At 38.1% G+C, this 15,725-nt stretch overlaps 2 pseudogenes; both read left to right on the forward strand.

Annotated features, from left to right (window-relative positions):
• The first annotated feature begins 272 nt into the window (after positions 1–272).
• On the forward strand, positions 273–3,371 carry LOC130556781 (cytochrome P450 2F2-like; annotated as a pseudogene).
• A 2,739-nt stretch (positions 3,372–6,110) lies between these two features.
• Positions 6,111–12,631, forward strand: LOC130549076 (lysosomal protective protein-like; annotated as a pseudogene).
• The last annotated feature ends 3,094 nt before the right edge of the window (positions 12,632–15,725 follow it).

Here is a 15,725-nt window from a genome sequence, read left to right on the forward strand (position 1 = left end):
TTAAAGGACAGTCCTGTGGGAAAATATCAAACTAGGTAAAACGATGAATGCATAATTGACCTTAAGGAAGACATTTATCAATAGTACTGTCAATGCCCTCTTGCACATTTGATAGAAGTATCACTATAGCATACCTCATCATTATTGATTAGTTAATTTTTAACCAATAATACTTTTTCTCCAGACTCCAGTTCAACAGAGATTAAAAGAGTTGTTTTTGTGTGCACTAGATAGCAGTTGTTTTCGAAGGATGGTCCAGTAGAACAGAAACCATGTTGACTGCAATGGTTCTTTTGTGGCTCAGAGCTTTTCTTCTGTTCTTCCAGCTCAGAAGTCGGTGACCCAAAGACTTCCCCCCTGGACCTACTCCTGTTCCATTATTTGGAAATTTGCTACAACTGGACCGCACAGACCCATTAAAGGACCTGGACAAGGTAAGCACACATTAGTCTGTCTCAAACAGACAACACAGACTGCTTTAAGAATCCATTTTTTCATCAATTTTATGCATAAAATGCTTAGACTAGTAGTACAAGTTAGTCGAATCTAATTGTCATAACTTTAAGCCAGTTACATGAAAAGGTCTAATTAATTAGTCCTAACTTTGAGGCACAGTATTACCTTGGCTATGTTTATGCAGCTCGCCCTGGTTGCTCTTAACATAAATATGTCTTTTTTGTGTAGTTTGCTCAGCGTTATGGATCGGTCTACAGTCTGTATATTGGTAGTCAACCAGCAGTAGTGTTGACAGGTCACAAAGCGATCAGGGAGGCACTGGTTGCACAGGGGTTGGAGTTTGCTGGCAGACCACACACCATCTTAGTCAGTCATTTAACACAGAACAAAGGTAATGAAACATACAAAAAAACCCCATCAAACTCCCCTTGCTAGGTTCAGAAGGCCTCCTTACCAGAATGGTTTGTTTGCTTAGGGGTTGATCATGGCGGATTTTGAGACGGGAGCATTTTGGTTGGCGGGAACATCGGCACTTTGGCCTTGGAAAGAGAAGCATGGAGCAGAGGATTCTGGAAGAAGTCAAATATATCTGCTCACGTCTGGAGGAATCTGTTGGTACATTCCCTCTGATAAAACAATGTTTATTTAATGTGTTCATATTTATGCAGTAATTCATAGTCCACTATGAGAAACAACTTTCCTCTACTTTCTCTGTAGGTGGAAAGGCAATTGACCCTCAATATCTTTTTCACCAAGCTGCTTCAAACATAATTGCCTCTATCATTTTTGGATCACGTTTTAGTTATCAGGATGAATATTTCCAAACATTGGCACGATGGAACAATTAGCCAAGGTTGCGTTTGGACCATGGGCCATGGTAAATAGCCTATAACAAAAACGACATCCATTATATGAGTGGATGGTATACTCAGATTTTATGGCCGATTTCACAGATAAGAGCTTAGGCCTTAATTAAATTAGGATATCTTAGCTTTTATAAATAAATGTGCCTTGGAAAAACCATTAAAATCATACCGGTGTGCATCTTGAGGCAACACACCTCAATCATGCATTTTAGTCTGGGAACAGGCTTAAAGAGATAGTTTACCCAAAAATTAAAATTCTGTCCTCATTGTCGTGCCATAGAAATGTTTGGTTTCTCCCATTCTTCAAAACATCTTCTTCTGTGGTTTACAGAACAAAGAAATCAAAACAAAGATTTGAAACAACTTTAGGAGGAGTAAATGATGATCAAATTTAATTTTTGCCTCCCTTAAAGCCTCCTCTGTGAAAGCAGCAGAGTTCCATTATTAAAAATTGCAGAAATATAAAAAAGAGACAAAAATCAAGTTTACTAAGGCCAGTTTAACTATTTTGCACAGCTTAACACCTAATCTAGTCAAACTTTGCCTTCTTATGTTTGTATTGCAGCTCTATGAAGTAGCTCCAGCAGTAAGGATTCTTCCGCTGCCATTCAGAAAATGTTTTGAGTATTTTGAGGTAATCAAAGAACACATTCTCAAAGCTGTTGGTAAGCACAAGATGTCAAGCGTACCTGGGGAGACCAGAGACTTAATTGACTGTTACCTGGAGGAGATGGAGAAGGTCAGAGATGTTTGTGGGTTTTATTATGCATTTTAGTTTAATTTGCCAGCAGCATATTAGGTTTACATCCTTTGATTTACTTTTTGTGTAATCTGCAACGAGCAGATCAATGCACAACATTTGAAGATTGGCAGATGGTCACTATGCTTTTTGACTAGTTTATGGCCGGTACTGACACAACCTCTAACACGCTCCGCACCTTAACCCTCTATTTGATGACCCACACTTATAAGACATGACTGATGAATGAAGAGTGAAGTAAAATGTGTCTATCCATTTGTGTCAATATTTATTAGGAAACAATTTTTGGAAATGGCTCATAATATGCAGATGAATGTAAAGCATTAAATTAGTTCTGCTACAGAGGAGCGATCAGTATGCAAACATTTTTTCTCTATATATGTATCTTAAGAGCGATGTCAGCAAGAGATCGATGAAGTCCTTGGGGCTCGTGAACATGTCACATTTGAGGACAGAAGTGCCATGCCTTACGTTCAGGCCGTGATTCATGAAGCTCAACGCGTTGGTGACATGGTTCCTCTCAGTCTGTTTCACACTACCACTGTACCACAACCAGCACCCAACTTGAGGGCTACAGCATCCCAAATGTGAATATGCTGTGATTTTAACCAGATTTCTCTTAAACATACAACTGACATTAAAGGCTAAAAAAAACTTACCATTGACTTTTCAATTTATCATCAAATTTGCTATCATTTTTGAAACCCCTCAACAGCATCTTGACTATCCTTTGCTCTTTTAGGGGACTATAATAGTCATACCTTATCTGTCATCTGCTCTCAGAGAGAAAAGTCAGTGGAAATTTCCCCACGAGTTCAAGCCTCAGAATTTATTTAATGAAAAGAGGGAATTTGTGAAACCTGATGCATTTATGCCTATTTCTACAGGTGTGTTCTACAATTCGTATTTGAGGTCTTCACACTGTAACCATGGACAGTATAAATATACTCATTTAGCTTATTACACTACACACAATCCAAAAGTGGAACAGTTCGATCACTCGTACAGTAAACAGAAGGCTCCTCAGCATGACCAAAACAGTAAATGGATAGTCATAACAATAATGCATTTCACACAACATGGCACACCTTTCTCGTGGTGTTGTAAATGTTGTTCTCAATCTCCCAGGATCCCGTGTGTGTTTAGGAAGAGTCTAGATCGCATGGAGCCTTTTCTCATCCTGGTCACAGTACTGTGCCGATTCCGTCTAATCTGGCCAGAGGATGCAGGAGTTTTATATACCAGACTTCAGTTTTATATGTGGGGCAACGCAGTCAGTAAAACCTTAACTTTCCGCCTGTGTGTACACCAGAGACGACTAACAAATCTTAATGATGGCATGCAGTTCAGTCGGTTTTAATCATACATATAGGACAAGTCACATTAAAAGATTTGCATAAGCTTTATACACTTTTGTGCTTTACTCTTTTTTTCTTTTACACAAACAGCACACAACTTCTTAACAGAACTACGGTTTAATTATCCATTGAAATTGAGTACATTGTATGATGCTAGAAAGCTACTACATTATTATATAGAAACAATAAGTAATTGTACAAATAAAAAATAAAACTAGGGCAAAAGCACCATTCACACTGTTCCTCTTGTAGATGAACGTAGTCTTCCTGTAACGTTAAAGAAAAAAAATAATTTGAGTTGACACGTGCTAAACACTCTTTCGATGCTATTTTTACATTATCAAATGTTTTATTAAGTACATCTTATTTACTCCCATTGGAGCGAGCTTTTATCTTCACTGCACTAATAACAAGGTAAGCGTTGTTCCTCTATTCAAAAGAGCAGAACCAGTTCATATAGTAAAGCCCAAACGTTTGAAGAGAGAAATACTGTCGCACCGTAGCGTAGCTTCCAGAATCACAGAGAAACGAAAGCTTAAACACGATGCAGGTGAACACGAGCCCACAAAACATGAATGTTAGTGATGTTACGTTCTGAGCCGAGGGTTCGGAGCGTGTGTCGAGAAATCCTGGAAGCTTTCAGTGAAGCGCGTATCGAGGCTTGTATCGCTTTAGACCAATGACGTCATAGATGACGTCTGAAGCCTCGCTTCCGCCCGAGTGGTTCAGTAAGCGGTTCGAATCTTGCCGCGACATTTTGACAGCTATATAAACCAAGTACCACAGCACATTCACTGCCCTCTGCCCAGTTAAACCCAGACACTTTCCAGTTTTACAATAATAATATTGCCCCTTCTGCCTATTATGACCAGTTACCAGATAATTACACAATTACGTTATACAACTTTCCTGTAGCTCAGTGGTAAGAGCATTGCGTTAACAACGCAAGGTTGTGCATTCGATCCCAGGGGATTGCACATACCTGTGTATAAATGTATAGGATAATGCTATGCAAGTCGCTTTGGATAAAAGCGTCTGCCAAATGCATAAATGTAAATACAAGAATTACATTATATACCACCAGAAAATACACATTATATTCATATAGATGAGTCTATGTGGAATTTTTTTTCCTTCACCGTTATTTCTAAGCCTTAACTGGCGCAAAATGCAGTGTATCACAGACCACATCAGGCACATCTGTAATGTATCTGCCTGTTTTACACTCTTTGGCCACCAGATGGTATTGTGAGAAAATGAAGCCTCGAGAAATGAACCCTTTTGTGAACCACTTGGCTGAAAAGCTTCAATGCTTCATGAGGCTTCATCTCGCCATCACTAATGAATGTAACAAAGCAGTGTCTCAACACAACACTTATTTGAGTGCCGGATAAAATAAAATATGCTGTAAACTAAATCCAAATGAACAATATCAAATAATTTACCTTACTAGGAGTACTAGGAACCTCCGAAGCGATGTAGGCTACGTAATCTCATAGCAGCAAGTGTCGCGTTCATATATCATGCCGTTTTCTTCGTCTGCATCTTTGGTTTGCAACCAAGCATTTACCGCCACCTATTGATTGGTTCGACAACCAACTCAACTCAGCGGTCCCAGTAAGTATCCTCATCCTAGTTTTACTTATAAATTGCTGCCCAAACTATAAGGTAATTTTAACATAATTTACTTTGGGTGTATTGCAGACTTATCTTCAGAACTCCGCACTTTAACAAATCTAACATTTCACCTTGGGTTTCCATTACATGCGGTCCATAAACACACTCCCTGTTCTTTACATGCAGCACACCATGCATTCTTGCAATGGAAAATGTCCAATTACTGCTCACACTTTATCTTTATAATATTTGACCAATAAAATAGTTACAATAGCATGGTTAAACTATGGCTACTGAAAAAAAACATTCATTTTCATAAAATAAACAGATAAGTAATAATCAGAATCAGAAAGAGCTTTATTGCCATACAAGGAATTTGTTTTGGTGACAGGAGCATCCAGTACACAGAAACAGCAACAACAGTACACAGAGACCATAATACAATAGAATACAGTACACAGATGATTTAAATAAGGGCCTATGGGTATAAAAAATTAAGAAATACAATACAATAAACATAAGATAAAGATATAGATAGTAAAGCTATGTGTGTATGTAAATATGTACAAGTAAAAAATAAGAATAGACTATTGTATCTACAAGGTATGTGCTATATACAGCAGAATGAAATATAATTTACAGAAAAAGTTGTATAAAAATAGATAGTGTATTATCTGGAGGATATAATTAATATTGCACTTAATTATATTATTGCACAGTTATTAATTGCACGGTGGGTAAAAAAACATTTAACTGTTCAAGAGGTAGATGGCCTGAGGGAAGAAACTGTTTCTGTGTCTGGTTGTTTTGGTGCTCTGTAGCGCCGACCAGACGGCAGCATTGTGAAGAGATGATGGCTTGGATGTGAGAGGTCCAGGGTGATTTTCTGAGCCCTTTTCCTCACTCTGGATGTATACAGTTCTTGGAGGGTGGGCAGGGGAGCACCAATGATCTTCTCAGCAGTCCGAACCGTCCTCTGTAGTCTTCTGATGAGTCATACCTAACCCAGCATATGCTGTTTTTTTCAACAGGGATATGGTACAAAGTGCATAAAAATGCAATGTCATCAGTTTGTCTAAAATAATACAGAACATTCAAACAACTTTTTTTTTATTTGTACAGACTGTAGTGTCAAATGTGTCGAACACACCTCAGGAGTCACGGAGGAGTCCAGGTGCAGTCGGTCGTTCATATTTATCAAATAGCCTAAAGCATAAAATGTTTTCTTTTCGTGGGTTATTTGGTCTTCTTGCCGTGTTTGCGTATGATGTGCGGGATGTAACGTTACGATCCAGATGAGATGCTGTACGTTATCTGGCATGTCTTTTAAACCCAAGCATCGCCAATGGTCAGGATATCCGAGGGCCAGTTCTGGTAAAAAAAAAATGTTTTGCATTATTGGTGAGTTACAGTTAGGGCCATAAATATTTGGACAGAGGCACATTTTTTGTTATTTTAGCTGTGTATCAATATGTTTTCGAGTTACAGTTTTATAATAGATATTGTCTTAAAGTGCACACTCTCAGCTTTATTTAGAGTGTATTCACATCCAGATTAGCTGAAGGATTTAGGAATTACAGCTCTTTAATATGAAGCGCCCCCCTCTTTCAAGGGACCAAAAGTAATTGGACAGTTGAATAAAAAGCTGTTTTATTCACATGTATGGGCTTTTCCTTAAATAATTTTGTCATAAATTAAGCATGTTAAAGTTCTGGAGTTGATTCTACATGTGGTGTTTGCATTTGGAAGCTGTTGCTGTGAATCCACATCATGGGGTTCAGGGAGATCTCCATGCAAGTGAAACAGACCATAGTTAGATTTTAAAAACACTACACATCCGTCAGAAAGATGCCAGGAACATTAAGAGCGGCCAAATCAACAATTTGGGACATTCTAAGAAAAAAACAACACACCGCTGAGCTCAGTAACAACACAATCCTGGGCGTCCATATGAGATAAAAGTGGTGGATGATGACATTATCCTTTCCATGATGAAGAAAAACACCTTCACAACGTCCGGACAAGTGAAGAACACTCTCCAAGAGGTAAATATGTCAATGTTTGTCAATCAAAACAATAAAGAGAATACAAGGAAAAAATAGAGAGGGTTCACAACAAGGTGCAAAAGCCTCAAGAATAGGATGGGTTCATTAGACTTCTGAAATAGCCGAACAAGCTCTAGAAAGCATTTTTTTGGAGAGATCAAATTAATTTCAGCCTGCATAAGACTAAAAAGAATAAAAGATATGGAGAAGGCTTGGAATATCTCATGATATGAGCATACAACATCTTCAGTAAAATAGTGTTCAGGCAGTGTGATTCCATTTCCATGCATGACGTCCTCAGGCACTGGGTCACTGGTGTTTTTTGGTGATGTAACAGAAAACAGAAGCATTCGGATTAATTCTTCACTTGTCTGGAAGTTGTGAAGATGTTTTTCTTCATCATGGAGAGGATAATGTCATCATCCACCACTTTGATCTCATATGGACGCCCAGGATTGTTTTCTTACTGAGCTCAGCGGTGTGTTTTTTTCTCACCCAGAATGTCCCAAATTGTTGATTTGGCCGCTCTTAATGTTCCTGGCATCTTTCTGACGGATGTGTAGTGTTTTTAAAATCTAACTATGGTCTGTTTCACTTGCATGGAGATCTCCCTGAACCCCATGATGTGGGTTCACAGCAACAGCTTCCAAATGCAAACACCACATGTAGAATCAACTCCAGACCTTTAACATGCTTCATTTATGACAAAATTATTTAAGGAAAAGCCCATACATGTGAATAAAACAGCTTTTTATTCAACAGTCCAATTACTTTTGGTCCGTTGAAAAAGGGGGGCGCGTCATATTAAAGAGCTGTAATTCCTAAATCCTTCAGCTAATCTGGATGTGAATACACTCTAAATAAAGCTGAGAGTGTGCACTTTAAGACAATATCTATTATAAAACTGTAACTCGAAAACATATTGATACACAGCTAAAATAACAAAAAATGTGCCTCTGTCCAAATATTTATGGCCCTAACTGTACATGTCTTCATGTCTAACAAAGTTAAAACAACCGAACTACGGGACGCGTGAAGGGACAAACTGTTCGTGCTTTTTCAAACCGCGTTTAGATGCAAGTTATTTCATGTCTGACGTGGAGATCTCTGGCAAAATCTAAATGTTAAATTAAGATGATACCTTGCTGATATACCATTCATGGCCCTGTGAGCTGTATTAAACAGTCTCTTAGATTTACATTTAAGAAGTTGACATGAAAATTATGTTATGTTAGATATAAAGTAACTAAAAGATTTAAAACGATTTATAACAGACAGAGGGGTGCCTTATTTGCCCTTCATAACCAACCAGCCCCCCAACTCCAAATACCACCCACAACCTCCCCCCTTCGGCGGGTCTCCCGGATGTTGGTACACAAATGTTGACAGGTATTGTATAATGTACAACGAGTTCGCCAGTATGAAGTTGGCTGAAAACCGGTTTTCCAACTTTTTAGAGTAGTTTCTCATACTCAGATNTTTTATTTGTACAGACTGTAGTGTCAAATGTGTCGAACACACCTCAGGAGTCACGGAGGAGTCCAGGTGCAGTCGGTCGTTCATATTTATCAAATAGCCTAAAGCATAAAATGTTTTCTTTTCGTGGGTTATTTGGTCTTCTTGCCGTGTTTGCGTATGATGTGCGGGATGTAACGTTACGATCCAGATGAGATGCTGTACGTTATCTGGCATGTCTTTTAAACCCAAGCATCGCCAATGGTCAGGATATCCGAGGGCCAGTTCTGGTAAAAAAAAAATGTTTTGCATTATTGGTGAGTTACATGTCTTAACTCGAACAAAGTTAAAACAACCGAACTACGGGACGCGTGAAGGGACAAACTGTTCGTGCTTTTTCAAACCGCGTTTAGATGCAAGTTATTTCATGTCTGACGTGGAGATCTCTGGCAAAATCTAAATGTTAAATTAAGATGATACCTTGCTGATATACCATTCATGGCCCTGTGAGCTGTATTAAACAGTCTCTTAGATTTACATTTAAGAAGTTGACATGAAAATTATGTTATGTTAGATATAAAGTAACTAAAAGATTTAAAACGATTTATAACAGACAGAGGGGTGCCTTATTTGCCCTTCATAACCAACCAGCCCCCCAACTCCAAATACCACCCACAACCTCCCCCCTTCGGCGGGTCTCCCGGATGTTGGTACACAAATGTTGACAGGTATTGTATAATGTACAACGAGTTCGCCAGTATGAAGTTGGCTGAAAACCGGTTTTCCAACTTTTTAGAGTAGTTTCTCATACTCAGATCTCCTTTGTCAATGTGTACTAGGTCAACGATAATGGAGCTACCCTTTATGAAAATGAATTCAGCTGGAAAAAAACTGCCAATGTTCTGAACCTCGAGTCACCCGTTGGAGTAGGTTATTCCTGCTCGGATGAATATAAGAGAATCATTTAAAGTGAACCACAGAGAGTGCAAGATGTGAATGAGCTTTGCTCATTTAGTAATACTGGTTAATTCAGTTGGCTATTGTGGGCTAAAAAGTTCATTGAAAATGATAAAAAAAGCTTTATTTGATAAAAAAAAGTCTGTTTGGTTGAATAAAAGTAATGTTTTATATAACTTAATAATTGTCCTTTTCATCTAATTTTATTAGAACTTTTAATATGTCAGAGTCACTTTGGTTAAGCCACTTAAAGGTACGGTAGGCCTGTGTGTGTGTGTGTGTGTGTGTGTGTGTGTGTACAAGATCAGGATGGCACCACCTCCGCCTCATTTTGAGCCAGGAAAAACCCTGGTTACAGGTTTGTGACTTCTCAGAGGGACCCCTTAAAGATCCAGTCGTGCTGTGGCTAAATGGAGGGCCAGGTTGCAGCTCTTTGGATGGGTTTCTGTCAGAAAATGGCCCATTTCATGTAGGTTGATGACCTGATATAAGTTTTATCAGATATTGAAGTCTTCTTAAAGTTTGTCTGAAAATAGTATTTGCTATTTATAAAATGATGGATGAATATATTTGTTAATTTAAAAACTTAAGAGAAGCAAATCTTACAAAGGGAAAATGTGTTTTTAGTATTTGATCACTAAATTGCCATTCTACACAGCACAAAGCAATAACCATCTTAAGCATGTGACATGCAAGTCCTATTTTATTTGTTTGTCCTAGGTCAACGATAATGGAGCTACCCTTTATGAAAATGAATTCAGCTGGAATAAAATTGCCAATGTTCTGTATCTTGAGTCACCCGTTGGAGTAGGTTATTCCTACTCGGATGACCAAAAATACGCAACCAATGATGACGAGGTAAATTATACACATTCATATGCATGCATCTATACAAAAATAACACCTGAAAGATCTAATGTGTACTTTTTCTTTAGGTGGCAGATAACAACTACCTGGCTTTGCAGAGCTTTTTCACCAAGTTTCCAAATTTCACCCAGAATGAGTTTTACATTTTTGGCGAAAGTTACGGAGGCATCTATGCACCCACACTCAGTCTGAGAGTTGCTACTGGTGGTCAGCTTAAAGTAAACTTCAAGGTGATTATCAGTTTTAATGCTTATGGAGACGTATTGTTTTTCACATGTAGTTAACCATAATTGTTTATCACATTTATTTATTTATTTTTTTAAAGCCTTGCATGTTTGTCTCTGTTGCAGGGTTTTGCTGTGGGAAATGGCATTAGTAGTTTTGCACTAAATGACCAGTCGTTTATCTACTTTGGTTACTATCATGGCCTATTTGGAGAACAGTATGCAAAATCTATTATATTTATAAGTGAATTGTTAAGTTTGTGATTTTTGTAAACCGCATAAAAAACAATATATTGATGGATATTTGGACCTTTTGCATACAGGTTGTGGAAGGACCTGAATTACAATTGTTGTGAAAATGGAGTCTGTAACTTCTACAACAATTCTAAAAAGTCTTGCTCTGTTCTGGTAACATGGATGCATTCACATACATGCACACTACTGTTTACTGTTGACAAATTGTTACAGGTAGTTAAAGTAACTCGTTTTTTTTTTTTTGGAGGTATCACATGCATTTAATATAGTGTATAATTCTGGGTTGAATGAATATGCGCTGTATCTTGATTGCGCTGGAGGTGTTGGATCTCAGAAGAGCTATCAGAGAACCATGATCCATCTGTTTAGAAACTTCAGGAAGCTTTGGGAATCTAATTATGTAAGGCCTGATCCTTTTATTTAAGCATAACAGTAAAACCCACACAATGAATTGTGAGAATTAAAATATAACTTTTACTTCTTTGTGTTCAGTTAGTGGAAAATTCTCCAATGATTAAGGGAGTGCCTCCGTGTATAAATAGTACTGCACAGATTAACTGGCTTAACCGAGGGGATGTGAGAAAGGCGCTGCACATCCCTGATGTACTACCACCATGGGACATCTGCAGGTACTTTGTAAACTGATGCCAGTCTACGTTTACCGTTTTACTCTGTCTGCATGTAGGTGATGTGTTTTTTTCTTTCATACAGTGATGAAGTGGGTGCCCAGTATCGTACAATCTATGAAACTGTCAAGGATGTCTATAAAAAGCTACTGGCTTCAGAGCTAAGAGCTTTGGTTTATAATGGAGACACTGAAATGGCTTGAAACTTCCTTGGAGACCAGTGGTTTGTCGAAGACCTTGGACAGAAGGTAAGTCCTTTGTATTTTGAGAGTTTAGGATTTATTGAACTTCAGTTTTTCTGGGTGTAATGTTTGGTTGTTTTTCCTCAAGGCAACCACAAAGTACCAGCGCTGGTTGTATGATAACCAGATTGCAGGATTTTACCAACAATTTGGCAACATCACTTTCCTAACGGTCAAGGTACGTGGCAGGAATGTTGGAGCCCCATACAGCTTTTTCTGTTTGAGGTCTGTCACAGTAAATAAATGACAAGGGAGCCCATTTCCATTTTACATTTTGTTACCGTTATCCGCTTATTTTTAGTCAAAGGAGACTAATGGATGTCTGTGTCTGAAACAAAAAAGTGAAAGTAGGTGAATAACATACAACTCTCTTTTCAGGGTGCTGGTCACATGGTTCCTCAGTGGGCTCCTGGTCCATCTCTCCACATGCTTGAACGTTTCTTGTCCAGTAAGCCTTACTGATTTTCCTCCAGACCACGTTCTGTCTCAAAGCACCTCATCGGTTTTTCAGAGGTGGTTCTGGATGTGTTCTTAACTGTGTGAAAATATGAATTAATTGGACATGAAGTTGAGCCTTCATTTTCTCAGGGACTGTAGGTATATCTGTTTTTGAATATGATTGGAATTTGTTTAAATGCCTTTATATTGTTGATTGTTTTACCATCTTACAATGCCATACCATGGTGATGCAGATCATAATTTTCTATTCCAGAAATGTCCCCATCAACAGCACTTTTTAAACTTTTCAATCTTAGTTTAGTTAGTACATACCGTTTGTTCTTTTAAAAGCAGCATTGATTTCACATAGGTAAAAACGTCTTCCTTGCGCAGTCTACTTTTATAGGATTTTTGATTATTGTGATATGCTATTTGTAAATTTTGTGAAATAAATTTCTGAATGAATGTTTTATTCTTCAATGTACAGTATATATTCAAGACTTTGTGACTATTCTGAGAGGGGGGAAATCGAGGCAAAAAAGAAATGGCCTACATTGCTTAATGGCACCAATCATAATCAATCTAGACCTATTTTAGTTTCCAATATTTGTGTACTTTGTAGTTATTTCAGAACAGGTAACAGCTCTAATGGGTTGCTGTTGTTAATAAAAGTGTGTAAGTAGACATAGACAGGATAAGAATGTAGGACTAAGTGGAAATCCAATTTAAAATGTTACATTTGTTAAAATAAACAGTGTAGAATTCTGGACACAAGTTTGCAAAGCAGCCAAGAACAGCATCAAGATGAGGCTATTTGTACCAAATTGTACTTAATCATAAGTGGTTGTTAAGTAGGTGGATGAAGAATCAGATGGCGGTAAATGGTTGGTTGCAAACTAGCTATGCAGACGAAGAATCCCTGTTGAAAAAACCAGCTTTTGATGATTTGGTATGTTTTAATGCTGGTTTGGGCTGGTTTAAGCTAGTCTTGTGCTGGTCCTAAAATGGTCAAACCAGCATATGCTGTTTTATTTCAACAGGGATATGGTACAAAGTGCATCAAAATGCAATGTCATCAGTTTGTCTACAATAATACAGAACATTACGTGTGGTTTTAAGCACCATTTACACGTGGTATAGAGCAGGTGTACATTTCTTTAGTACCACCTAACATTTTGAAAATACAAATATTTTCATGAATCCGAAAATTTACGTTAGAATGACTTTACGAACGATTCACACAAAAAATTGTTCTACTCATGTTTCAAGAATGAGAACCTAGTATGTGTGCTGTTGTGCAAAAGGGGCAAAATAAAGCTCCCAAATTTAGTGTCTGTTTATATTATATATTTTTAAGGTACATTTAAGTCTTCTAACATTACTCTGCTCGTATATGTAAAATTAAACCAGCGCATATTATCCACTTTAAGATCTTCCCTAGTGTAACGTGTCCGTTAAAAAATGCATCTAACCGTTACCAGGGATTTCCTCTTCAGCACGTTCATTTCTCCGGTTATAAAAAAAAGGTGGCGGGGCGCAGTGAGACTTCGACCGACCCATTGTAATGGTATAACTTGGGGGGAGGCCCTGGCCCCGCCAAGATAGCGACGTCATCGAGATCTATTTATACTGCCAAACGGATACAGCACTTGAGACGGTGGTAAGTTTCAAAATTTCCGTTAACGTTCAACGTTGAGAATTATGAGTTAGAAATTGTTTATTAAACACATTATTGCTCAAAACCTAACTCGAAACACAATTATATTTATATAGATGACTAATATAAACATCGCCAAAATGCCAGTTAATCCTTACGCACACATACCTAATTCATTATTCGAAAACAACAGCCAATGGCAAGTCTCCAATGGCAGACCATGCAATATTTTTATCATTAATATATTGTTTGTAGTTAATACATCATTTTGTTGGTTTTATAATCATTTTACGTCGTTGGAAGCATTCGCTGATACACAATGTATACAATTAGTGTGTAAGCTGTAGTTGCGAGCTCCACCGTTTAAATACATACTTGGCTGTGGTTCCTTCAGGCACGGCTGTGTCCGTAAGGATTTCAACACTGAACCTAACACTACAGCATTGCACATGTGGTCGAGCCACAGCTAAGTGAGCTCCCGAAGAACCAGGTGAAAGCGCTAGCATTAGCTAATGCTAAAGATTACACGTGCACAGTGGAAACAATCGTTTGGTTTTATTTGTACAGACTGTAGTGTCAAATGTGTCGAACACACCTCAGGAGTCACGGAGGAGTCCAGGTGCAGTCGGTCGTTCATATTTATCAAATAGCCTAAAGCATAAAATGTTTTCTTTTCGTGGGTTATTTGGTCTTCTTGCCGTGTTTGCGTATGATGTGCGGGATGTAACGTTACGATCCAGATGAGATGCTGTACGTTATCTGGCATGTCCTTTAAACCGAAGCATCGCTAATGGTCAGGATATCCGAGGGCCAGTTCTGGTAAAAAAAAATGTTTTGCATTATTGGTGAGTTACATGTCTTAACGTCTAACAAAGTTAAAACAACCGAACTACGGGACGCGTGAAGGGACAAACTGCTCGTGCTTTTTCAAACCGCGTTTAGATGCAAGTTATTTCATGTCTGACGTGGAGATCTCTGGCAAAATCTAAATGTTAAATTAAGATGATACCTTGCAGATATACCATTCATGGCCCTGTGAGCTGTATTAAACAGTCTCTTAGATTTACATTTAAGAAGTTGACATGAAAATTATGTTATGTTAGATATAAAGTAACTAAAAGATTTAAAACGATTTATAACAGACAGAGGGGTGCCCTATTTGCCCTTCACAACCAACCAGCCCCCCAACTCCAAATACCACCCACAACCTCCCCCCCTCGGCGGGTCTCCCGGATTTTGGTACACAAATGTTGACAGGTATGGTATAATGTACAGCGAGTTCGCCAGTATGAACTGACATTGCGTTCAGAACGACTCGCACACGAATGACTCATTTGAACCGATTCATTTAAACAATGAACTTTTCAGTCACCAGCGAATATAATCAGAAAGAATCAGAAAGAGCTTTATTGCCAAGTATGTTTGCACATACAAGGAATTTGTTTTGGTGACAGGAGCATCCAGTACACAGAAACAGCAACAACAGTACACAGAGACCATAACACAATAGAATACAGTACGCAGATGATTTAAATGAGGGCCTATGGGTATAAAAAATTAAGAAATACAATACAATAAACATAAGATAAAGATATAGATAGTAAAGCTATGTGTGTATGTAAATATGTACAAGTAAAAAATAAGAATAGACTATTGTATCTACAAGGTATGTGCTATATACAGCTGAATGAAATATAATTTACAGAAAAAGATGTATAAAAATAGATAGTGTGTTATCTGGAGGATACAATTAATATTGCACTTAATTATTATTGCACAGAGTTATTAATTGCACGGTGGGTAAAAAAACATTTAACTGTTCAAGAGATAGATGGCCTGAGGGAAGAAGCGGTTTCTGTGTCTGGTTGTTTTGGTGCTCTGTAGCGCCAACCAGACGGCAGC

This window comes from Triplophysa rosa, linkage group LG1, assembly GCF_024868665.1.
Source record: "Triplophysa rosa linkage group LG1, Trosa_1v2, whole genome shotgun sequence".
NCBI lineage: Eukaryota > Metazoa > Chordata > Actinopteri > Cypriniformes > Nemacheilidae > Triplophysa > Triplophysa rosa.